This window comes from Ochotona princeps, chromosome 12 (genome assembly GCF_030435755.1).
Source record: "Ochotona princeps isolate mOchPri1 chromosome 12, mOchPri1.hap1, whole genome shotgun sequence".
Lineage (NCBI taxonomy): Eukaryota > Metazoa > Chordata > Mammalia > Lagomorpha > Ochotonidae > Ochotona > Ochotona princeps.
This window is the reverse complement of record NC_080843.1, coordinates 29,989,919-30,016,660: the sequence shown is the minus strand read 5'-3', so window position 1 is coordinate 30,016,660 and position 26,742 is coordinate 29,989,919. Positions and strand designations below refer to the sequence as shown.

At 35.8% G+C, this 26,742-nt stretch overlaps 1 long non-coding RNA gene across 3 annotated transcripts in view; it reads right to left on the bottom strand.

The window, feature by feature from the left end:
- LOC131481535 (uncharacterized) overlaps positions 1-26,426 on the bottom strand; it is a 46,707-nt gene extending 20,281 nt beyond the window's left edge. For 2 of the 3 annotated variants that reach the window (XR_009246367.1, XR_009246368.1), the window contains exon 1: positions 26,352-26,426. This is a non-coding gene — a long non-coding RNA (uncharacterized LOC131481535). Of the gene's footprint in view, positions 1-9,570; positions 9,779-26,351 lie in introns of all 3 variants that reach the window. The other variant, XR_009246369.1, reaches the window with a different exon arrangement.
- Between the last annotated feature and the right edge of the window lie 316 nt (positions 26,427-26,742).

The following is a 26,742-nucleotide window of genomic DNA, read 5'->3' as shown; positions in this document are numbered from 1 at the left end:
GTTTAAATGTAATGGTCATTTTGCTAATATGCAATTGTTGAACATTCTTGTGACTCTAATTTTGGGTTACCTATTCAGAGATATTGAAGCCCAATAAAAATAGTTTAGAGTAATATAATATTCACACACTAAAAATTCTCTCAGGTGGCCCCAGCATGTTAGCCTAGCAGTTAAAATGTTCACCTTTCACATGCCAGAATCCTATACAGATCTAATCCCTGTTCTAATCCCTGCAGCCCTGCTTCCCATCCAGCCCCTGCTTGCAGCCTGGGAACATAGTAGAGGGCGGCCCAAAACCTTGGGACCCTGCACCCTGCTCCCATGTGGGAGACCTGGAAGAGTCTCTGGGCTCCTGGCTTCGGATTGGCTCAGGTTTGGCCATTCCTGGCATGTGAAGAATGAATCAATGGATGGAGGATCTTCCTCTCTGTCTCTCCTCCTCTCTGTGTATCTGACTTATCAATAATAGTAATAATAATAATAGGTCTCAGGTAACTTGCAATAAGTAATTATGACTTCCTAATAAGCAAAGTCTTACTCCTTTGTCAAGGAGTGGTTTACTAAGCCTAGGGTTCATAGGTCCTCTCCCCAGGAGTTTGACTGTTTATCAGAATATTTCAGTTCTTAGAATTACTTGAGCTTTGGAGCATCTATGTCTCGGCAAACCTTTAAAACTGAAGCAAAAAATTGCCTTCTTCTGAAAGTCCTGTCAGACACAGGAAGTATTCAGCATAATGGCCTCTTCAGGCTGAAAAAAATTGAGCACCAGAACTAGAGAATTTTTCCTGCTTAGGCAATAAAAATGGTGGCTACAAAACTTTACCTTGTATAATAGGTATTATTCACCATTAATACAAGTAGCTAGAAAATAATGCCTGAATTGTGTGTTTATGAAATATCCAGCTATATAATAGCAATAAAAATTTATAACAAATTTTAGCATGTTATGACACAATACTTGGAAAATGCTAATGAAGAATTCAAGGGAAATGAAAATAAAAGCCCTTGCTTTCTCGTGGAATAGAAGAAAAGAGCAAATGGAACAGAGTGCATATAATGTTTTATGATTTTTTGAGATTTATTTTCTTATTTGAAAGTCAAATATACAGAGAGGAGGAGAGAGAAAGAGGAATATCTCTCTGCTGATGCATTCCCCTAGTGTCCTCATCAGCCTGAGCTGCATTGATCCGAAGCCAGGAGCCCAGTCTCTTACAGTGTCTCCCATGCTGGTGAAGTTCTGCCTCAAACAAAGAAATAGCCATTAAAAAGCTGATACAGCTCAAACTGCATTTCTAGCTTCTATCTGAAGGTAATGAAAATATGAACATTTTGCTATAATTAATACTTGAAGTCATAACATTTAACCTATACCATAATTTCTACTGAGTAAAATAAGAGAAGCTATATGTTATTAACATTGACCTCTACTATAAACTCTTTGGATGTGTTTGATTTTGCATGTTTCTTACAATAATTATTTGGAGAGTCACATCAATTAACTTATTTAAAAACGATGTCTAGACATAAAAACCCCTGCTTCTTTATTTGATAAATGTATGTAAATGTAGCACAAACACAAATAAAATACAAAATAATTATACATTTTATATTTTGTTAGTTTAAACAAAATAAGTTCTTCTCAACATATCATACATTTTCCTAATGATGCAACATAACATTGCCCACTCAAAGGTAAATATGCCGCTAGATTTTTAGTCAAGAAATTGTAAGGGAACTCTAGGTTTTGAAATAAATGTAAATACTTTTCTTTCAATGCAAGACATGAACAAAAAAAGAAACAACATGTCAACTATATCAAATATAAAAATAAATGTTGCCTCTGAATTTGGGAACAATTCTTAGAAAAGAAATCTCATGAAGAAATCTGACCAAAGATCCCTTTACAGAGAAAGTAAGCAAAACAATAAGTTCTTAAACTACAACTTTAAAAATTTTACTGTGATTACTATGAGATCAAATAATGTTTGAGTATTTTCCAATGCTGTGTTCATTTTCTACAGTTGAACTTACATACTTTCAGGAGGCCAACAGGTGACATGTAAAATAAACAATATATAATGTAGCTTTACTAGATTGTGCAAGCAATGAAACCGCATAGTAAGGTAACAGATGGTAGATGGAGCATGCCCTTGTGGAAATGGCCGTAACGTTGACTTGTGAAGCATTCTGGGAGGAAACCATGAAAATCACTTCATGACATCACTGGAACTGAGAGGCAGAGGATCCGAAAGAATCAGGTAGTATAGGAGGGACAGAGGAAAGACTTGCTTAGCCAGAGGAGATTCAGACCGAAAGGATGTGGTCAGAGACATTCAAAGACAAAGGAAGTGGATGCAGAAGATGAAATTCCACTTGGGATATGTACATACCATATCAGGGTGCCCAACTGACGTCTGAGCGTTAGTTTTGCTCTATCTTCATGCACCTGCACGCCCTGAAAGATAGCAGGCAATGGGTCCAGACATGGATCAAGTACTCAGTCTCTGGCCTGTATGGAAAGTAGGGCTGCTGGGACTAGAAGCTGGGACTAGTGCAAGGTGACGACCTTAACCAGTATGCTATTGTGCTGGGCCCAAGGTTCTTAATTATTTAAAGCTTATACCTGGGTTTATCAATGTAGCTAAATTGTTGTATAACTTATGTGGTTTGAATTATGCAATGTGGCTGCAAAGACATTCTAAAATGATCATCTGTTTTGGAGATTCCCAAAAAAGAAACAAAAGTGCCATCAACCAAAATAAAAAAGAAACACAATGAAAATGACATTTTAAATTAGTCAAATAACCTTAAAGTCTCTCAGGAATATTTTTTCTCGAAGTGCCTTTGCTCTAAATTAATATTTTGTTTTTAGTAAGATATAGTATCAAATTACAGCATCTATTAGACTTTGATAGCCTTAATAAAATAATTTTGATAGGTAAAGCAAAAATATTCCCTTTGATTATACACCTCCTGGATCTCAGAAACCCAAACTAGACAGAAATTTACCTCAAAAGTAAATGGTAGAGAAAGCACCATGTCACTATGTGGTGATAATATTCCTAAACTAAGTAGCACATTAGCTCTCTGGAGTTGCTGCAAGTTTCCAAGGTGCTTATCTTAATAAAGCAATCACATAAAGAATTTGAATGTTACCCAAAACTTAAGAGTGTTCAATATTTAAGCTACGGGGAAGCATGTGAAGCATTTGTCACTACTACATTATCTCCTGCTTAAAAAAATGGAATGTAGTAAGAAATAAACAGTTGTCATTTACCAAGCAAAATATGCTATTTTTCGTGTTTTATTTTTGCTGTATAAAGGTTCACCAAGTGAGAGAAATATCAGATTTTAAGAAAGACAGCATGGTGACGAGCTGATCACCATCTTCCTTTTGGTGCTTCTTGTAAAGACTCATCAAGATTCTTGAGTAGTGGCTACTTCTACATCACACTTTTGAGTAATAAACTCATGAACAAGAGAAAGTTGTGAACTGGATGGAATCAGTGTTACCAGTGACACAATTTCCACTGAAGGAGCATTCGCATACCTGTATCACTAGAATAGCACAGTACGCTTGAATGCATTGCTTCTATTATCATTCCCCATGCAAAAAATCTGTATATATATATATAAATCTGTTGTGTTGCTTCCTTTTTTTCAAAATAGAGTTGTTAAAGTGTCCTGCAGTAAGATCTCAAAGACACAAAAATTTTCCATTTTGGGTGTACCACTTGTCAATCATCTTAATTTACCCTCCAGATATGCTTTGTGTGAAACAGGTGAATACAATTAAGATAATTAATATTTATAGTATCTTGTTTTCATTCCGTTTAATTTGTTAAGAATAAGATATGTGGATGGAAATCTGCCACAGGCATTATTTTTCTCACCATAAGTACTCATGATGGGACTCTTGGATATCTATTACAGCCATCCTGGACAGTGCGAGTAAGAATTACATTGCGATACTTTCCCAAGTCACATTATATAGTTGGCATCTGTGAAATTGACATGCAAGTCTTAAGAAGCTGGAATCAGGAGAGAGGAATAGCAAACCTGGGCATTCCAATATGGAATTCGGGCATCTCAAGCAATCTCTTAATTGGTACACCAAATGCCAGCCTTTATTAGTATTTATGAAATGATGGAAAGCAAAAACAGTAAAATTAAGATACACTCTGCTTACTTAAAAATTAATAAATAAGTGGAATCCACTAACAGAATTAGCATTCAAATGGCTATTGTTTCCAAGACACTAGAATATCATGAAGGAAGAGGATATTATATTGATCTGGGAAATGACAGCAAGTGATGCTTATTCTATATAATAAAGACTATTGATTTTGTTAAGCAGGAAAATGGCACTTTAAAAAGCCCATTTCATATCAAGTGAATGGCACTCCCTACCAATCAAGAAGTTTTCAGAATAATTTTTAATGGAGCAAAAGATATACTTTTCAGGAACATTCTTTATACCAACAGAATGAGAGTTCATTGCTATAATGAAGATTTCCCTTTAATATCTAAAATGAAATTGAAATCTATTCAACTAAAAATCAGAGTTACTCATTCTTCCTATAATAGTGTTTACACTAAAGAATAATTTCTTTAGCTTATCCCTAAGGAATCTGAGGAGAAAAAGATAGTTCCCCATAGAAAAATATGGATACTTTCAAAAACTGATGTTGCTACTTAAACAGAAAAGCAAATATGCATTATTTCAGAAACTGGTAGTTATTTCAATGAGTAATAAAACCTATAGTGCTATAGGCTTAGAAGAAACTACTGTAATCTATCATCAAATTGCTGGTTCTTGATGTTTTATGTTGAAGGCAATGGAATATGTTACCATTTTTATATAGTAATCATGAAGCAAAATTAATAATTTGTATAGTTGTATGAGCCATTCGGATGTAAAGTGCTCACTTTGGTCCGCTAGGAGGTAAGAATTCTACCTTTCCTTGTGCATTGTTAGGAAGCAAGTGTTTGGTAGACAAGTTGAATCCTACTTCATTTAGATCATTTAGCTTATTATTCCTAATGTAGATTGTTTTTTAGTATCTTTTCAATTTCATAGAAACTTCATGTAATTATCGATTGTATTGCTAACTTAAAAAGTAACATAACACATGTTAAATTAATTTCTGTTTATAATCTCAGTTTAAAAGGATGAGTTTTATGATGAAATAGCTAAGATGAATGTCCTCCTGTACTTTCAAGAGAAATCGTCACATTTAATCACTAGATCATTTCTACTATGTTTTATGAATATACTTGTTGTTAAATATAGAAAAGCTGGAGAACAGTGCTGTGGCACTTGGGTTAAGCTGCCATCTGTAACCTCAGCATCCATTGGGCTTCTGGTTTGAGTCCCAGCTGCTCCACTTTCAACGAAGAATCCAGTTCCCTTCTAATAAATCTGTAAAAAGCTAGTCCAACCACTAGGTCCCATGACAATCATACAGGAGATTCAGATTAAGTTCGGAAGTTGCTGGCTTCAGCCTTGACCAGCCCTGGTCATTAGCATCATTTGGGAAGTAAACCAAGAGATGGAAGATAACTCTCTGTTCCCCATCTTTGTCTGCAACTCTGTTTCTCAAATAAATGAATCTTTAAAATACACATTTAGAGATCCTTTTGAACATTCAGTCTTTGCTTTTAAGCATTTTAAAAATTTTCAAGACTATGATTGAAGTTACAAAATTATTTGAACAGTAAAATATATGCATGAATGAATACATTTATTCCTTTACTATTCCTGCTTCATATTCTTCAAGTACTGGAATAAAACTTCAGCTAGGGCCTGGTACGATATAGTGGCTAAAGTCCTCGTCTTGCACATGCCAGGATCCCATATGGGCGTCGGTTCTAATCCCGGTGGCCCTGCTTGTGGCCTGGGAAAGCAGTCAAGGACGGCCCTAAGCCTTGGGATCCAACACCCGCATGGCAGACCTGAAAGAGCTCCTGGCTCATGGCTTTGGATTGGTGCAGCTCCAGCTGTAGGGGTCACTTGGGGAGTGAACCATGGGATGGAAGATCTTCCTCTCTGTCTCTCCTCCTCTCTGTATATCTGCCTTTCCAGTAAAAATAAAAACAAATCTTGGGCCTGGCGGCGTGGCCTAGCGGCTAACATCCTCACCTTGAACGACCCTGGATCCCATATGGGTGCCGGTTCTAATCCCGGCAGCTCCACTTCCCATCCAGCTCCCTGCTTGTGGCCTGGGAAAGCAGTCGAGGACGGCAAAATGCATTGGGACCCTGCACCCATGTGGGAGACCTGGAAGAGGTTCCTGGTTGCGGCTCACTTGGGGAGTGAATCATCGGACAGAAGATCTTCCTCTCTGTCTCTCCTCCTCTCTGTACATCTGACTTTGTAATAAAATAAATAAATCTTTAAAAAAAGAAAGCAAATCTTAAAAAAACACTTTAGCTAAAATATTTAAAGCATCATGACAGTCAAGTGACAAAGGACAACTTATGTAAAAGCCATGTGAACATTACAGTGACCCACATCAATTAATTGTTCTTTGATCCTTCTAACTAATGCTAAATTTAAATTTTGTTGCTATTCATGATTCCAATTTCAACCTTTGTCATCCAGTGTCTTGCTGTGTATCTGTACATTCTTGGCCAAATGTAATAAATAAAATAGGTACAACTTTAATTTACTAATGCTCATAGCCATTTACCATAAATGCCAAAACAAGGAAACAAACCAACACACAAAATGTTTTACATGATACTTCCGTGGGTTAGCAACGAGCAAAAGTAATTAATCTATTTAGTTTTTCTACTTTAATAAATAAAGGTAACATCAGATTCATCTTAGATATAATCATTATAGTCGTTAAGGAACCATATAGACTTAAAAATAAGACAAAAAATGTTTTTAGAAGAGAAGGTCTGAAAATAAAAGCAACATGCGTATCATATTCTTATGCTAGTACACATTTAGAGCAGAAGTTTAGGATGGTGTGTAAAAACAAAAATTACTGTCTTTGAGGGCAGAAGATGGGATTAAAACTGTTTCTGAACAGCTCATGTAGTAGATTAGGCACAACAGACAATTTAAGTCTATAATATAATCACACTTACATTGAATGTGAAAACATATTTAAATTATATACTATAATTTATGTGAACAAAATACACGTAAATCTTTTCACTCTTAGAAATTGCAAGCATATTTTCATTGCATTAATTTGAAAAATAAAATGTCATATTCTTCAACATTTAATAAGACTGCATTTGAAAAAGTAATTATGTTTTCCTAAATTATTTTTATAAAATGAAGTTAAACTTATTAATAGGTGTCTTCTTCGGAAAAAAAACCTAGAGAGATAAGTAGATAAAGACAGGCAAGAAAGGAGACTGGGGGGTTATGACGGGGCATTCATCACTTTGGCATCAATGTTAACAGATGAAAGCAGTCGATCCTTTTCTAGGTTTCAGGAGAAAGAACATATTGTGCAATTATGTCCTGTGCAGAATATATTGTTGGCATGCAACCAATTAATAATAACAAGGATGAAAACAAGTCTGTCTGTGATAAGAATAAGGCTTCCAATATTAGTCACAGTCTGCTTAGCTTTAGGTTGGCTTAGATAAATGTAGTATAGACAAGGAAAACGTCCCACTCCACACTTTTTGGCTAATATAATGTCTTTGCTAAGTGCTTAGGTAGTACAGTGATAGACACAAAGAAAAATGCGTGGATTGATTGCACTGATAGATAAATAGAGTCCATTTTAGCACAAAGAAAAACCTTTATAATTAGATGTGAAGACCTGGTTTCTTGCCATCCATCACATATGCAGTGTCTAGGAGAGTATTTTTGTAGTGAATTAGAAATGAGTAATATTTCATGATTCTTAGGATGTATTATACACATCCTACCATAAATGGCTCAGTCTATATGGACCATCATGGGTCAGAAATGCTTTAGCTCTATTCAGAGATCCTTCTGTGCCAAAAAATTTTGAAGATCTAGCATTCCTAAAATACCAGAGTCATACAAATTCAAAAATTAGTTTTAAAACTTTTTGCAAGCAACAGCTGAAGTCCCTTAAAAGTTCTTAGCAAATAGAAACACAGTGGCTGGCATTAGGTCCATCAGTAGAAGATAAACAGACCAAAAAAAAATATTTTGTAGCTCTATTTTATCCAAATAATGTTATTAGGAAATATATGTTTAGATGAAAAAAATATTTACGTAAATGAACTTTAACTATTGAATGAAACAACAATTTGTATTTTGAGAGTAAGAGTATGGAGATAGTTGATGAATTCTACCCAGATTGATCTGCACAAAAATGGATCAAATACACAAAGCATATCAAGAGTAAAATGATGATAATTAAAACAGAATATACCAATATTCTAAAGCAAGACAGGCTTCATTGAATTCTGGAGCAGGAAGTGAATAATATCGAAGTCATGAGATGCAAATGAATGATTTGATCTTATGTAATGATTAAGAACAGGACTGGCTGTCTCCTTAGGGCAGGTTGTACGCAGCCTCTCAACTTTTCCCTCCAAAATAAGAGAAGGGAAAATCAACAATTTTATAATGAACATTTATTTTTGATAGAAGCATTTTTGTCAAATTTCCACTGTAAACAAAAATAAGTAACAAAGTCTGTACTGTTGAAATGTAACAGGAATATAATTCTAAGTAAAATGTAATAAAAAATTTGCTTGATTTATTTTTCCACAAATTTCTCATGATCATTTATGCAGTTAACAGAAGATTCTTGAATTTGTATATTCATTCATGCACTTTGTACTATTTGGCTGAGAAGCAAAGTTGTATATATTTATCACATGTAACATGATGTTTCCACATGTGTATGTAGTGAGGAATGGCTAAATCTATTTAGTACATACATTATTTCACATGGCTATTATTTTATTACTCAAGGGTGTAATAAATCATTTCCAGCTACGATTATCATCTATCCTAAATGTCCTGTTTTGCCACTTAACTTTAATTTTAGGTTTTGTGACCAATAAATTGCCCAAAGAAAAGTCTAACTTTTAAAATATATTTTCTTGAAACAGATAAGGGCAGTTAGTTATCATTATTCAATTTTACAAGGGTTTGGAGGAATGTTGCAAAATTAGCTTCACAACTTTATTTATAAAAGTGCCTTGATTTTAAAACAATAATCATAGATATGAAAATAAAAATAATCCTGCAAGTCATGGAATTATTAATGAATGTGAATTTATTCATATACTTAACTCCTTGCTCAGGTAAACCTGCTTTGACAATAAAAATGAATAAAATACATTTCGACAATTAGAAATAATGAAAAGCACTCAAGCATGGCATTCAACAAAGGCAAATTAGGGAATATTGTTCTTAAAAAATGAACATTTATAGATCAGCTGCCCCTTGTGTGATACATCATAGATTATTAAGAAAATTGTGCATCAGTATATTGAATTGCTAGCTACTTTAGAGCAAAGGGAAATGGAATTTATCTAATTAATGATGACAATGAAAGATGTAGATTTAATGAAAGATGTTTATAAATTATAATTGAGGGGCAGACATTTTCCTACCAGGCAAGACACCATTGAGATGATCACATTGTGGAGTGTCTAGATATGGCTCCTGGCATCAACATCCAATCTCAAATCCCAGATAACGTACACCGTTGGAGGCAACAGTGATGGCCTAAGTAGCTATACAGCCATACCTGGTTGAGTTTCCTGCTCTTGTTTTGGCATCTGCTCAGATGCCACTATTTCTGGCATTTCAGAGGTGAACCTGTAAGTATGAAAGTGCTCTTCCTGTATCACTGTCTCAAATGGTAAGCAATAATTATCATAACAAAATGCATTAGATAAAGTTAAATACTGAGAAAACAACCCCAAATTAGAATATACATTCAAGTAGGAAAACAATTATGGGAATATGACTAAAAATAAGACAATTGTTAAAAAAAAAGTGGAAATACATTTCACATGCAGATATAACAAAAAATAAACTGGAAAATGTACAAGACAATGTGTCATGGACCTACAAAAGATGCTAAGTATTCTGCAGTGAACAATTTTGGACACTTAGAGCCGGTTAGAGTTCCAATGTTTTTCCATACCTTGGCTTTATCTATTCCTCCCTTAAAAATGCCAATCTTGTAGCAAAGGTTGTTATTGTAAAGTATTAAGAATGTCTAGCTCATGAATATATTGCCAAGTAAAAATCGCTTGAAGTTTAAAGGCACTTAGATTAACTAACTCTTATATTAGTCATACATTTTTCGTTGGGATCTTCTACCTGTTATTACAACATCCTATTCCAAGTTTTCAAACTCAAGTGATATGGAAACTCATCAGGCTAAATTAAATTATGCATGCATATTTTAAAGTACATATAGAAGATATCACAACTGCTATTTTAATTACCATAGTTAATTATAGCTGCTATAATCGTTCTATTATTTAAAATTGTGAAACCTAAAAGAATTAAAAATTGGGGTTGAAAAGGCATTTTATATGACATAATTAAAAATAATTCTACAGCAACATTTCAAAATTATCATTATTTTGTTTATACTACACATAATATTTTTACAATTAAATTGACTGATGATTAAAAATATAATTCAGCAGGCAAGATGGTATTGTTTTAATATCTATGCACTAAAATTGGGCTTTAGTAAATGATTCTTCATCTTTTTTTGAAATAAATACATTCTGGGCCTGGCGGCGTGGCCTAGCGGCTGAAGTCCTCACCTTGAACGCGCCAGGATCCCATATGGTTGCTGGTTCTAATCCCGGCAGCTCCACTTCCCATCCAGCTCCCTGCCTGTGGCCTGGGAAAGCAGAGAAGTACGGCCCAGAGCTTTGGGACCCTGTATCTGTGTGGGAGACCCGGAAGAGCTTCCTGGTTCCTGGCTTCGGATCGGCGCAGCACTGGCCGTTGCAGTCACTTGGGGAGTAGATCATTGGATGGACGATCTTCCTCTCTGTATATCTGACTTTGTAATAAAAATAAATAAATATTTTTTAAAAAGAAATAAATACATTCTGATTATGAGATGTTACTTATTTTCAGGTATAAGACTTAGGGACTTTTAGGATTCTTTGTGAAAAATGTATATAGAAAAATAATGATACATTATAGCTATTGTGTTTCGTTCATAATAATATACTATTCAAGCTTTCATTTAAATTGCAATTTTAAATTTTCACTTGTCAAAAAGAATAAAAATGTTCAATTGTATGATTTTGTGATTCAACTATGCGCTCTTCGGTAGAAATAATTTATCAAGATTGATGGAAATGGTAATGAGAACTTCCTTAAAACTTGGACAATATTCCCATTGAAAAGTCGTATTTGCAAATATTCATTGTTGCAATGTCATCGATCCACTTTTTTTAAAGAAAGTGTTCGTTGATATTTTCTTATACATATAGTTTTAACCCAACTTAGTTTTTTAACTTTTTCTAAAGTTTAATTTTCCTTCATTTATTTGACAAGCTAACTGAAGGTTGCTTGCATTTATATAGTAAACAAAGAGAAATTCTGTTGATAAATTTTATTTACAAATCATTGAAAAGTTCTAAACTTTGTCCATTTTGGATTAGACATTGTTTAAAAAGAGTGCTAGATGACAGGAAAGAGAAACAAACATTGTAGAAGTGCCAGGATTCATTTTTTGTAGGACCACAGTCTTCATTATAACCTCATACTAATCAAAATATTTTGTTAGATAAAGTTTATCTTACTTTGTCACCATCATTTTATTTGTGACTACATAAAGTCTCATGTGCTTATAATAACCATATTGGGAAAACAATAACCTTCAAGGCATCAGATGAAGCCTCTGGTGATCTCCCATTCACTCTGACATTTATACTGACTTCATTTATGACAGATTGAAGGTGATGAACAGGTCCTCGCAAGGGGTCACCTTGTGTCAAGACTGGTATACAATCTGTCAAATGCAGTGACTGTGAGTCTGCTAATGAGGAATTAACTAGACAGAATATTGCTCTTTGACTGTTTTCATGCACTCCAAACCTGTTAAACAATGCTAATCAGGTGTTTATTAAGTGAAACCATTATGCCAAACTTACTGCAAACCCCACCATATGTCACAGAGGTTGTAACATATTATTCATCCATTTAAAAAGCTAGATTAATAAAATTCTTTCACCAAGCTTTTCTTCTCTTAATCTTCAGCTATGCCTTGGAATCAAGGTTATACTAACGGTTTAAATTTATATCAATTTTCTTCAAGTGGATACAAATAATTCCACAGGACTATTCTAAATTAGAATTATGTCTTGATGAACAGCTATTTCCATTTATTTTTATATTGCAAATGAAATTTTTAGGGAGGGAAAATAAAAAAAGAGTAGCATGTTTTTAATTAAGCGAAATTGATAAAACCAATAATTTTGACAATGTAATAAAAAAAGAGACATAAACTTTCAGTGTATAGAATTGCACATCCTAGAGTGATCACTTAAAGTTTTAGATTTCTTATTTTACAAATTCATCAAGAACAGGCAATAGTTATAAATAACTCCTGAGGTAGATAAAGAAGTTGTATGTGGGTATCTCCTTATCTGCTATTCCATGAGCTAGTAGTTGTGATACATAAAATAGCATTTATTCGGAGTGCCATGGAAATGCATACTAAACAAAGCAAGGTTGTGGTGCAGCATATAAAGAATTCATTGAAATGCTGACATTTTATACTAGAGTATTTCTTGGAATTTAACTGTCAGTTAAATTGAACTTGAAAAAGCAGCAGAATAGTACCATGTGCTTGGGCCCCTGCCATCCTAGATGGAGACCCTGATGGAATTCCAGACTCCTGGATTTGGCCGGGAACAACACTGGCTGTTCTAAGCATTTGGGGAGTGAGGCAGTGGATGGAGAATCTGTCTCTTCCCAACACCCTCTGTTTCTCACCCTGCCTGTCAAATAAATGGGTCTTTTAAGGATAAATATAATTATTTTACAGTTTAAGCTGATGTTTCCATTCTGTTTTATGAAGACTAATTTGAATATACATTTACATAATAAAAACATTCTCAGAAAAACCACCATTCACATAGTTCTGAAGAAATAACATAGCCTACATAGCAATTATAAAGTTTAATATGCAAAAATGAACAAACTTTAATTTAGAATACAAATGTTTCCCTGCATGCTTTTTATAAGTAAATCAATCAATACAAAATACAAATGCAATTTAAAATACATTACAGTTTAAATGAAATACTGTTTGTAAATAATAAAATGTTAAATATACACTAAGCCAACATATATAACATATGCCAATAATAAATTTAGTGCAGAATTCATCAAATTTATATCACTCTTCCTTTCACCATCCTTATAATATCACATATTCTGTATGCTTAGATATTTCTGTCCAGCTAGATGTTATGTTGTTAATAGCAGCAATTACCTCCTTGATAACATTAAAAAGATGGCTCTCAAAAAAAGCCATGAAATAACAAAGTATGTATAGAAAACAAAATTATATCATCTACATGTTTAAGAAGCCTTATGGTTTATCTGATCAGGTTCAATTTCAATTTCTTAGGCTGCCAAGATTTTGTGAAGAAAATTCAAAACCGCTTAGAAATTTGCAAATATTCTCTTTCAAAAATTGGAACTGCATGTTGTTTCTGCAAATCTTCATATATTCATTGCTGAGCACTTTTATCATTTCATCACACATACATTTTGTGGATTTGGGACTACAATTGCACAAAGTGCATACATATCAATATTTACAAAAGCAAGAATAAGAAATGACACATGATATGTATCATTCTTCTAATTTGTCTGTAAAACTTGTAAATAAATGGTCAGATTTTGTAGCTATTAGGAGAAACATTAAGAAATATGTGGCCTTGATCAACTAAGATGTATTATACTGAAGTCCATAGCAAAATACAAATAACACATTGTAATTTAATGGAAACTTCACCAAAGTATTAATTGTTTTATTTTTATAGAAACTTATAATTGATGGTTGTTAAAATTCTCTTCTTTGAGCTGACATTATTGCATAATGAAGCCTCATCCTGTGATTCCAGCATCTCATATGGAGGCCAGTTAGTATTCCAGCTGCTCCACTTTTGATTTAGCTCTCAGTTATTGATCTATGAAAGGCAAGTGTTGGCACACATGTTTTGGGCCCCTGCCCCCCACATGAAATACCCAGATGAAGCTCCCAGTTCTTGGATTCCGACTGGCCAAACCTTGACTGTTGTGGCCATCATGAGACGTGCACCCTTTGAAAACTGAAAAAAAAAGTCTCTATCTGATTTTTTTCTTTCTTTCTCTCGTTAAATTTTTGAATTTGGTTTTATTAAAATTATGAGCTTCTGAGCCTGTGCAGTAGCCTACTGGCTAAAGTCGTGGCCTTGCAAGCATCAGGATACCCTATGGGTGCTGGTTCATATCCTGGCTACTGCACTTCCCTTCCTGCTCTCTCCTTGTGGCCCGAGAAAGTAGTCAAGGACTCTTCAAAGTCTTGGGATCCTGCACCCGCATGCAAAGCCTAGAAGAGGTACCTAGCTCTTGGCTTCAGACAGACTCAGCTCCAGCCATTGTGGCCTAAATTGGAGTGAACCAGCAAATGTAAGATCTCTCTGTCTCTCCTCTATGTAAACCTGATTTCCAATAAAAATAAAGAAATCTTCAAAATTTGAGCTTCTGTTCATTAAGAGACACAGTTAAAAAGAACTTAAATTGTGGTAAATAGAGTTAGGTCATTACCTACATTATTGGTACCACCAGTTCATGTCTTGGCTGCCTCATTTCCTTTTTAAAATTTATTTTAAAAATTCAGTGTTGATTGCATAGTTTAGATGGATGCATACCCATGTGGGTCTCTGATCAGGGTGGGGAGGGTCAAGGTATGGGACCGATGTTTAGATAAATGTTTCCATACTTCTCTTTTTCTTCACTGTCTGTGTGAAGCGTAGAGGAAGGGACTTAAAAGGGGCCACCACTCATTGTCAAACTACGTTAGCACCCAGAGACTGGGAACTGTCATTTGCTGACTCTTTGGAAATCCTGATGTGAGGAAGAAGGTTCCAAGCATGTTCTCTGAGCGGTGTTGATGTTTCTGAGATATTGTTAGATACTGAACTGGATTTGAGAAAAATTTTGCAGGGTTTATTGACTGACAAGGCCCACATTAGTTTTATCCCCATGCCCAGATAATTGCTAGAAAGCCTGGCCAGGAGACTGGTCCAACCCATTCTGCTTCCTATCCTCTGATGAGGCACTCAGTATTCTCTGCTGAAGGTCACATCCCCCATGTGCATATGGGTATGCTGTCCACTGCGCAGGCATCAGCAATTGACAAGATTCAGTCCCAGATATGTACATTCCAAAGTCAGACCACATCTCTTAAAAAAAAATCAAATTTCTTCTTATCAGCTCAATTCACCAGACCCACCTCCAGCCCTGATTTTCACATGCTAGCCTGTGCTGCAGCCTAGCTTGTCCTATTGTGCATTTTGCGTGCAGCTCCCATGCATACCTATTAGTGCTGTGGCTTAGCTCATCCTGAGCAGTCCTGAGACTTGGCCCATGCATATACTGTCAGATATTGCTACCAAGTATATCCTGACCTGTATACAGCCTGGCTCTCATGCTCATCATCAGGAGCTATAGCTTAGCAGGTGAATGCCACAGCCCCCTAGCAAACTCATTCCAAGTCCAGCATCTTGCATTTACCAAGGGGTACTGTCGTCTAGTCTGACATAACTTGCACCCAATTTCAGCACGTGCCAACTGGCGCTATGGCCTTGCCTAGCCAACGTAGTCCAATTTGGCCTACTCCTAGACTGAGCTCACATGACAGTTAACAAGTGTTACAGCTCTGTCCTGAACCAGCCCACTTGTGGTCCCAACTCTTGTACTCACAAGTTGAAGCAGTGGCCCTGAGGTTCCTCTGGCTCTCATTCATGCCAGCATGGTGCTAAAGACTGGTCCAGTCCAACCCAGTCTTAGAACTAGGCCAAGTGTGTTGTAACCTTTGCTGGCTTGCCTGCTCCCAGACCTGGCTCCTGTATTCCCCATCTGTGGTTATGGCCTGGCAGAGGAGTTTCAGAAATCCCCCTCCTGTGTCAGCCCCCATCCCTTTACTGGTGGGTGCTGTGGCCCTGTTTGGCATGATCTACATACAATGCTGGTTTTTGATGTGCCAGTGGGTGCTACAACCTGGCCCAGCCCAGCCTCCACCCAGCCATGGCTATCCTGAGTGTTGTGTGAGTTCCACAGTCTAGCCTGGTTTGGCCCATCACCACACCCAACTCTCACACACACAAGTGGGGGCTGCAGTCCCACAAAGGAGAACCTATAATTCCCATAGAGAATTTTCCCCCTGATCCAGTTTTCCTGCATTTCAGCAGGTGCTGTGGTCCCTACAGGACAAGCATGAGGACCAGCATGATTCATTTTCTTCAACACATATTATTACTTAATCTTTTGTTCTTGAATAAGATTTTTCTTTTTCTCTGCTTAAATCTATTAATATTGATCATTATGCAGAACACAATTGAAAAGTCTATTAAATGAGTAAATACAGATGTCTCCAGACATTTTTGAATGTAAATGGTACCTTGATTTTTAAATACTTTTTTGATTACTGGAAATGTGTAATATGAATGAATACCTATGTACCAAAAGCACATATAAATATTCAGTTTTAGTATTCTGATTATTTATTTAGTGTTAACAGTTCAAAGCTTAGAGTTTAATTCCAGTGTTAATTGTAGTTCTTTGGTTTGTCTGAAATAATTTGAAAGAAAAAACATCTCTATCTCATCATGTGTAGAGCTGTATATGCCGACGTTTTGATTTCTGTGATCAACAATACCTTTTAACTTCCGCAACATAACTCTCCTCTTTATTGTCCACTCTTACCACTTCTCATCTCTTTGCCAGAGTTAGTGTTTTAGTGTTTCAGATCATGAATAAACCAGTCTCCCAGTTATTTATTTATTAGTGCAGATTCTCATTTCAGTTTGGACCCAACATTTTTTAAGTGCATGATTTTGACACTTGAAATAATACTCTAACTCTGTGATTTGGATTCATAATTTGTTCCTATTGTGTTTTAATTATTAAAAAAAAAAAACCAGAGAAATGAAGAACCTGCTGGTCTCACTCCCTCCCCACTCCCAACCACACACACACACACACACACACATACACACACACAAATACACATACACATACACACATCAGCGACAGCTGGTACTGAGCCAAGCCAAATCCAGGATCCAGAACTGGACTTACTGGGTGCATAAAAGAAGTGTAATGAATTGGGCAATCACCTGCTCCCACCCAGGTTGTGATTTAGCAGAAAGATGCAATCTGGAGTGCAGATGGGTCTCGAACCCAGGTATGCTTGTTGTCTGAAAAACAGACACTTTCACAACGCTTAATTTTATTGCACCTCTTAGAAGGGCTTATGCGTCATCAATGGAAATACTCTTAATAGTACAATATGTAAAACTTATTTGACGATGGTTTATTAGAATTGAACTTATTTAAACTATACAGGTCATAAAAAAATACAAAGTTTTTAGAAATAATCAGACTTAGAATTGAATATGATGCTTAAGACAGTTGGAGTTCTGTATTAAACATACATAGGTTTAGGTTCCCCAAAATAATACATGTTTAAAATACTTTGTCTCACATAGCACAATCTGTGATAAGACTGCGTACAATTTTTTGGTGTATATGTGACTTTATCTTACTTTGTTGGAAACTTTTATTTTACCATGTCCTTTCAACAAATCTCTCTTTATATGCCGGACAATAAAGTCCATTTTCTAATAAAACTGATAGGAGCCTGGCCTTTGAGGTTGGTTTTTTTGTCTTTGGCTGTGTCAAAAGACAATTAAGATGAGAAGCACATTTACATGAGAGCAGAAAATTGAGATTAAAGCAAGCGGTATTAGCTTTTGTTATCTTAGTAATATTCTAGGTTATATTTGCTCTAGTTACCAGGAATAGACTAAATTCAGGTTTTTTTTTCAAAAAGTCAGTTCATCTGAAAGTGAAGTTGATTTATTTAAGAGACAGAAAGAACATAATTCATAGAGGCTGTAGCTCTATATTCTTGTTATCTATTTTGAATCAATGCATGATTTTAAAGATTTTCTATGATTTGAGTCACTGTTTAAAATTGGTTTGGAAAGAAAAAACAGCAAGGAGGTGCAAAACAAGCAGAAAATCTTGAAAAATGCAAAACCCCAATGGATTATGAGTTTTGGATCACTGCCAAACTAATTTTATCAGTCTTATTTGTTTTATGAGATCTGTTTATTATGAAGGAATTCTACAGTGGAAGATTATTATAAGCATGGAGAGTATTGACATTTTAAGATTTATTTATTTATTTATTGGAAAAGCCAATTTACAGAGAGAAGAAGAGATAGAAATATCTTCCATCTGCTGCTTCACTCTCCAACTAACCACAATGGCCAGAGCTGAGCTGACTCAGAGCCAGGAGCTAGAAGTTCTCTTGGGATCTCCCATAAAAGTGCAGGGTCCCAAGCCCTTGGGGGCATCTTCCATTGCTTTTCCAAGCCATAAACAGGGAGCTGGATGGGAAGTGGAATAGTTAAGACACAAATTGGTGTCCATATGGGTTATGGAGAAATTGATCTGCATTTGATTTAATTCTTTTGTATGAAACCTTTGGATTACAAAAAAATAGAGTTTGGGGCCTGGTGCAGTGGCCTAGCGGCTAAAGTCCTCGCCCTAAAGTTGCCAGGATCCCATATGGGTGCCGGTTCTAATCCCAGCAGCTCCACTTGCCATCCAACTCCCTGCTTGTGGCCAGGGAAAGCACTCGAGGACGGCCCAAAGCCTTGGGGTCTTGCACCTGCGTGGGAGACCTGGAGGAGGTTCCTGGCTCCTGGCTATGGATCGGTGCAGCACCGGCCGTTGTGGTCACTTGGGGAGTGAATCATCGGACGGAAGATCTTTCTCTGTGTCTCTCCTTCTCTCTGCTTTTGTAATAAAAATAAATAAATCTTTTTTTAAAAAACAAATATAGTTTGGATATTTTGTCTAGCAAAAAGGCATTTGTTCATATTAATAGCATTTCCTCATCATATAGCTTAAGTTTAATGCATAATCAATTTTAATTTATTTTGATTTTAGTTTATAGACGGAGCAAGGGAGACACAGAAGCAGACACAGGGAAATATCTTCACATGTGTTCACTCCCAACATGTGCACAACAACCAGGATTGGGACCAAGCAAGGCCAGGATATGTAAGGGCACTTGTTACAGTTCATATTAAATGGAATTGAAATATAAATTTATTGAGATGTAAAATATTATGGATTCCACACATTTGTTTTTCATAACTAACATTTTCATGGCTTTTGTGCAGTCTTATATATTAAAGACTTCCATATTTTGTCCTTAACAGTAGGCAGTGGGTGTGTTTATTCTTCTGCTACCTTCAACATTTTTCTTAACAAATACTTATTTTGTTAGCATTGCTTTAGCAAGACCAGCTTTTCCAATTTTCTTCGCTTGCCCCAACTTTCCAAAATGACAATTACCATATTCTTTTTGGACCATAGACAACTTTGTACTATATGCAACCTTATCTTGTAAAACTGGTATTTCCTCTACAGTCCATCATGGTTTACCAACAAGTTATCTACTGAAACACAGGGATTACTTAAAACTTCTCTCTGAAATATGTGACTTTTGTTATTTTCTGTAAACATAAAACATGTAGTAATTTATAAATGTTACTCACTGAAGTAACACATTTCAATAGTAATTAAACAGGAACATTGGCTTTATTGTAATAATGGACAAGATTTGTGAGTCTGTTGAAATTATACTTAAAATCAGTGGAAGTTGTTACTGTGGCAAATATGGACACTAATAATGTAGACATATGATTGAATCCTCATAGAAATTTAATGTCATGTGTAAGTTGAAATGAGCTACTTCATCTCTGTGTTGAAACATGGTAAGAATCTGTGCCATTCACAATGTTCTTAATAGGACCTGATAAGACCACACCAGATCTATATTATAAACTACTAAAAAACTATCATGTTATCATGCATTTTGGACTAATATTTCATCGTTTGCCATGATGATACCTCCAGTGTCCTGTCCAGATCTCCATGTGCCAGATGGTCAGTGTACCAAGCTGGTGAGAGGCCTTGCAGTTCATGGCAGTCTTCATTTAGCCCTGTCTGCAAATTTGCCCCGAGGCTGAGAAACAATGGGTCCTCCTGGGAGAAGAGCAACCATCTCTCATCTCCAGGTTTGCACACAATGGCTGATGGACAAATTCAGGCAAAATACACTTTCCTCTTGCCTCTGGTGAGGCTGCATGAGAGGCAGTTCATGTTCCAATGTTTGCTAGAGGTCCTGCCTGAAGACACCAACCTCCCTCCACTTCTTCTGCTCTGTTCATTCCGCTTCCTTCACTCCTTTTCTCCCAGCTGTACACCTCCAATTAAGCACATATTCCCGAATCCTTGTATTCATTCGGGTCACTGCTGGAAACCCAACTTAAGATCAGGCTTTCTGTGAGTTATTTCCACCTCTCCTGTGCTTTCTTGTAAGCTTCTAAACTTCCTTGTTAAGTAATAAATCAATGTTATAGAAAGCAGAATGCTGCAGAAAACGTAAAAGGCCATTTGCAGAAATGAAATTTAGATGCCCTTGCTGAGGATTTTGAGCAGTTCAAACCACTTTTAAAACTAATAAAAAAGTAAAATTACATCTGGACCTGTGGTGACACGCACAAAACTGGAATGTTTGTTGTTTACTAAATGTACTCTTTAATGAATTTTTATGTTACTGTTAGACAAAATTTTCATAAAAGGAAGTCTCTTAAAAACTGCTTCTTGATTTATTGCATCATTTTCTCCAAACTTTTGATTATTCTCAATTAAGATTTAAAATATGTAGCTGCTGCCTACAGAAATGCTTTTTCTCATCGTAAAAGATTCAAAATGTCTAAAGAGCTCCACATACACTCGGAAGAAAGGGGGCAAAAATCAAGAATGTACAAAGAAGGAAAAGATAAATACACGAGGAAATGATTCTCTTTAAATAAATCCCGAAATATTTAAATGTGCCTTTTAACATTAGCAGAAAACAAATCCCATTATCATAATTTATTAACCAGATCTTTTGTTCTATGTAGTAATACACTCTGTCCCCATGCTGTGTGTTTTTTATGCAGTGACCTAATTTGCTTAAAAGGAAACTCTTAAAACTCCCTTGTTGTAATGAATGAAATGTTAATGAAGAACTACAGAGAAATCCCTTTTGCATTAGTTCCATATTCCCAGGAACATCATCATAAATTTGTTTGCCTGGTTCTGACAATGGTAGTGATGTTTAAGCTGCAGAGTAGCGTAGTAATGCTAAATGCTTCTGATGGAAAAGTTAAAGATGTTCAAGGCACTGTCACCTGGGATGGACCATGGGAAGTTATCTTTTGGAAGTTCTATTTGATGAATCTGGCTTTCATCCAATATTTTAGCATGTATTATTTGCATTGATAACTACATTACTAGAAATTTTTTCAGGAAAAAAATTGCACACGGAAACCAATCAAGGGAATATGTTTTTCCATAAAAATGCACTCTCACTTTTCACCCTCTACATTTCTTTAGAATATTCTTACGAATATTAAAGTTAATGCATATAGGCCATTAAAATGTGATATGATTTTCTTGACCAGAAAACCTAACTATTCTGTGTCTAAATCTTGCATTACATGACAAATGTGCAAATCAATAATTTAAGCAATAACTGTTAAATAATAACAGTTAACTTCAACTTGTAGTCCTATTTCACAATTTAAGTGCTTAAAATTTGAAGTGATTATAGCACTGATAAAATTTCAACTGTAAATTGAAATATTGACATAGAATTTGTGTCTTTATTTTCCATTTCAGTACACCCATATCCCGGATCAGAGTGCCTAACTTGAGACACATCGCCTTGGAATCAACCCAGCTCTGCTTCCACACCTGGAAGCAGCAGATAATGGACTAAGTTGTTAGCTTCATGCTCCCACATTGGAGGCCTAATTCAAATGCTTTGCTATTCTCAAAGCCCTGGACAAATCCCAGTTTTTGCAGGTATATGAGAAAGTGAATCAGTGGATGAAGAGTCTCTATACACCTCCCCCACCTTTAAAGTATACAAGAAAATAAAACTTTAATGAGATGCTAAGTTAAAAAGCAAATGCGGGGCAGGGGTACAAAAGCCTAGTGGTTTAATCCTCGCCTTGCAACCACGACCAACCCTATGGGCACTGGTTCGTGCCCCATCTGTGCTATTTCTCATCCAGCTCCCTGATTGTGCCCTGGGAAATCAGAAGAGGATGCCCCAAAGCCTTGGGACCCTGCACCTGCACCTGCATGGGAGACATAAAAGAAGCTCCAGGCTCCTGGCTTCAAATTGGCTCAGCTCTGGCCATCGTGACCACTTGGGGAGTGAGCCAGCAGAAGAAAGATCCTTCTATCTGTCTCTGTTTCTCTCTATAAATTTGACTTTTCAATAAAAATACATTAAGTCTTCAAAAACAAAAAAAAATGCAAAAATTATAACTATTAAATATTTGACTGCATCAAAATCTATATGATACTTTACTTAGCTGGTTATAGAAATATTAAATTTTGAAAATAAGATCATACTGTGTGAATATCAATTGTAATTAAAGTATGATGAATGATAAACAAGAAACCTCAATTATGTCTCCACAAAATTTAGCATGATTTTTCTGTATCTGAAAACAAAGATATAACTTAAAGTTCAAATTTATATTGTAATTGTAAACAATAGAAATTGCAAGTCAAAATGAGGCTTCTGTGTAGTTAATATTTTCATATTTAGAGGGACATATTGTTCATTGCCCCAGTTTCAGTGTGTAAAGCTCTATTAATTATTAGCTTCGGTCATCTAAAATCTGTCAACTTCTGTAACAACCCAAAGCCTCTTTCTTTCAGGTACAATACTCAGGATTTGTCCAGTAGCTGGGTTTCCACATCAAGAAAACACCTATGTTGTTTATATTCACCTTTATATGGATGGAAATTAGATAATAAACATCTATAAGACGTAAGCAAGATTGTACCTCTGGAAAAGCAGGGGAACTTAAAAATATTTCAAAACATCAAACTAATTAGTCATGAGAGATTTAAACTCATTTGAATTAAGAGCACAAAGAGAATGGAAATTGGAAATATAGACCTCTTCCAACATTGAAACATGCTTCAAGATGTGAAAACCTTCACATTTTTACAAATCTTTTTAGAGATAATTTATCTTTCCACTTGTAATATTAAAAATTCTATTGAATTGGCAATAAGTGAAGGAGAAAAAGATAATATAATTTCATAACTACTAAAAATCATGAGATTTAAATACATTATTTTAATTAACTCAAAAAGATCTTCTTAGAGAAGCATTAGTGTGCCCTATTAGGCAGAAGGAAACATGATTTGTGAATAACACCTTTATACACTGTTCAAACATGGTGATTGAGATTTTACTCAAGTATGATGCCAAATACCATGTAGTTTTTAATATTTCATAATGCCACTATGTTAATAAAGATTTTAAAAATTTAAGGCTGATTTTCAGTAAAGTAATAAAATTAAAGGTTATAAAATCATAAAGTTTAATTGTGAAGGGGTCTTAAAATTCTAAATGTCCTAAAATTTCATGGGTCCAATGTTCACAATCAACTGTAAGAAAGATCAACAAATATAAAATATATTTCAATCAGGCCTGGCGTGACAGCATAGTGGTTGAAGTCTTCGCCTTGCCCACACCGGGATCCCATATGGGCACCGGTTCTAATTCTGGCGGCCCCACTTTCCATCCAGCTGCCTGCCAGTGTCCTGGGAAAGCATTCAAGGAGGGCCCAAAGCTCTGGGCCCTGAACCGGTGTGGGAGACCCAGAAGAAGCTTTGGCTTCGGATTGGCTCAGCTCCAGCTGTTGTGGCTGCTTGGGGAGTAAACCATCAGATGGAAGATCTTCCTCTCTGTCTCTCCTCCTCTCGGTATATATGCCTTTCCAATAAAAATACATTTTTAAAAAATATGTCAATCTTCATATCATTAACAAACAAAGCTCATCAATAATAATAGAAACTTAGGGTAATAATTGAACATTTTCAGCGTAAATGTTGTGTTTTCAAACTAATTCATGTTAAGGATTTTGTGAAATGATATATGTGTATAAGACTCATTTGTGATATCGTTTTGCCTAAGTATGTGAATATATGCATGTGTGCTCATGTCCATTGGCACATACAAGTATGGACAGATGCACATATGAGACACATTGAAGTAGACAAAAGCATGCTTTGCTGACAAGCAAATGAGGTCTTTATGATAAGAGGAGAGTTGCCTTCCTACGCTGTAGGCAACTGCTTAGATTGCCTTGTACCTAGATAAGGGAAAGAGGAAAAGCCAATAACTAGCCGACTCTCTGGGTCTGGTTCATGCCAGCTCTGTGTTAACTATATCAGTTATATGTTGTATTACATACATATAACATATATGTGTGTTGAAATTATTTTATGTATGTATGCACACACACATATATCTTTATACTTACTTTAAAGCTATGTGGAGAAGGAAGGTGACAATGGGATGTGACATGCTACACCGACCCACGCACACATCGGTCCACTGCACAGTGTGGGGCTTCAGAGGGGTTGGGGGATGTGTTGGAGTGACTACTGCTGAGAGCACGTTGAACAGCTGGAGTGACTGCTGGGGCTTCAGTGGGCAGGGTCATCGTTCTCACAGATAGATGAGGCAACTTGCCCCGGGATCCCATATGGGCACTGGTTCTAACCCTGGCAGCCCCGCTTCCCATCCAGCTCCCTGCTTGTGGCCTGGGAAAGCAGTTGGGGAAGGCCCAATGCCTTGGGACCCTGCACCTGCGTGGGAGATCAGGAAGAGTCTCCAGGCTCCCAGCTTCGGATTGGCTCAGCTCCAGCCATTGTGGCCGCTAGGGGAGTGAACCATTTATGGAAGATCTTCCTCTCTGTCTCTCCTCCTCTCTGTATATCTGTCTTTCAATAAAAATAAAGAAATCTTTAAAAATAAAAAAACAGAAGGGTGATGCTGGAGGGCAAATTTGGGTCAGCCCAAGGTGTCCACCCCTGTGGGAGACCTGGGCTGGACTGGGTAGCATCTCCTGCTGGTTGTTGGGCACATGAATGATGGAGCTAGGGTATATGCATGACGGGACTAGGTCACCATATCCACATTTTTCTTGTTGATATTTTGAGCTGAAGTAAAATATAGTGTACAAAATCGACACTCCCAATATTAACATTAGGATTTCTAACACATGAACTTAATTTCCTCAAAACAAAATGTCAAAGTCAATCTGTGAAGCTGAATTACAATTTCTGCCACTTTTTGAAGCAATACAAACTTTTTTATATTAAAGTACACTTATACTGTTTAATGCAAGATTAATATTACTTTTTAAAGTTCATATTTGGTGAAAACAAAGGATTCATAGTAAAGATATTTGTTATTCTTATTGCTTGAAATCTACTGAAAAACAATGAAAATTCTTGCATAACGTACAATTGTGTCAATCTATTTTATGTATATTATCACCAAATTCTGAAAAAACAAGATCTAAGGAAAAACTGACAATGAAATGTCTATGATCTCTGTGATAAAAACAAATCTGGATCTTAATAACAATAAAGACTGATCTTTTCTGAATATTATTTAATACAGAGATGGGAACTTTTGAATACTTATTTATTAAGTCAGAGTCATCCTCGTCTAAACCTAAGCGTTTCCCACACAAATTGACGATGAATGTCTAGAATACCTGAAGTAAATTGGGAATATCTGATGATTAAAGCCTTTTCCTACATAAGAATGGATAATGGTAAAATGAGAAGCTTAAAACATAGAATTTGATATATGCTAAGATGGCATTGCAAACCAAATGTTTAAAAATGGAAAATGAGTGAGGTTTAATTAATTAGATATTTAGGATACATATAATTATCTCAAAGCTTACTACTTCAGATGTATCTCAGTAATAAATCCGAAATGCTTGAAAATAGATACTGGAATCTATACATGCTTTAGGAAATATATAATATATGTGTAGCCTGGAATCAAGGGACACATTTTCAGTATCCTCAATTCCTGAAAAAAGAAAAACACATTGAAAATGTGTTTTGATTGTATAAACAAATTTGATTGTATAAACACAGAAAATACAATAAATAAATAAGAAAGTAGAAATGAGCCAGGAGAAGCAAACACGAAACAGGAGACATCACTTACTGCTGATGAGGTGTAGTTCCTCCTACTGAGCAGCTGGCAGCCAGAACACCTGTAATTATGTAACCAATTCTAGAATTTTGTTGCTTCTGATATTTACATAAATACCTTTATTACATCATTTTTGTCTGTGTTCTACATTCATGTCCATATGAAAGTCTTCCCCGATTTCTATTTCCATGATATCATCACTTTTAAATTAACATGACCCAATTATCCTTTTCCTACAAGAACTTTACTTACTTTTTTCCTTTAATTAGTCATACTTAATTGTCTTTTCTAGTAAAACATGAGGCTCACTGGAGTGTAGATCTTGTACTATTCTCCACTGTACCTCAGAATCCAAAGTTCCTAACAGAGTGGGGATTTTAATACAGTATTTGCTGAATTAATG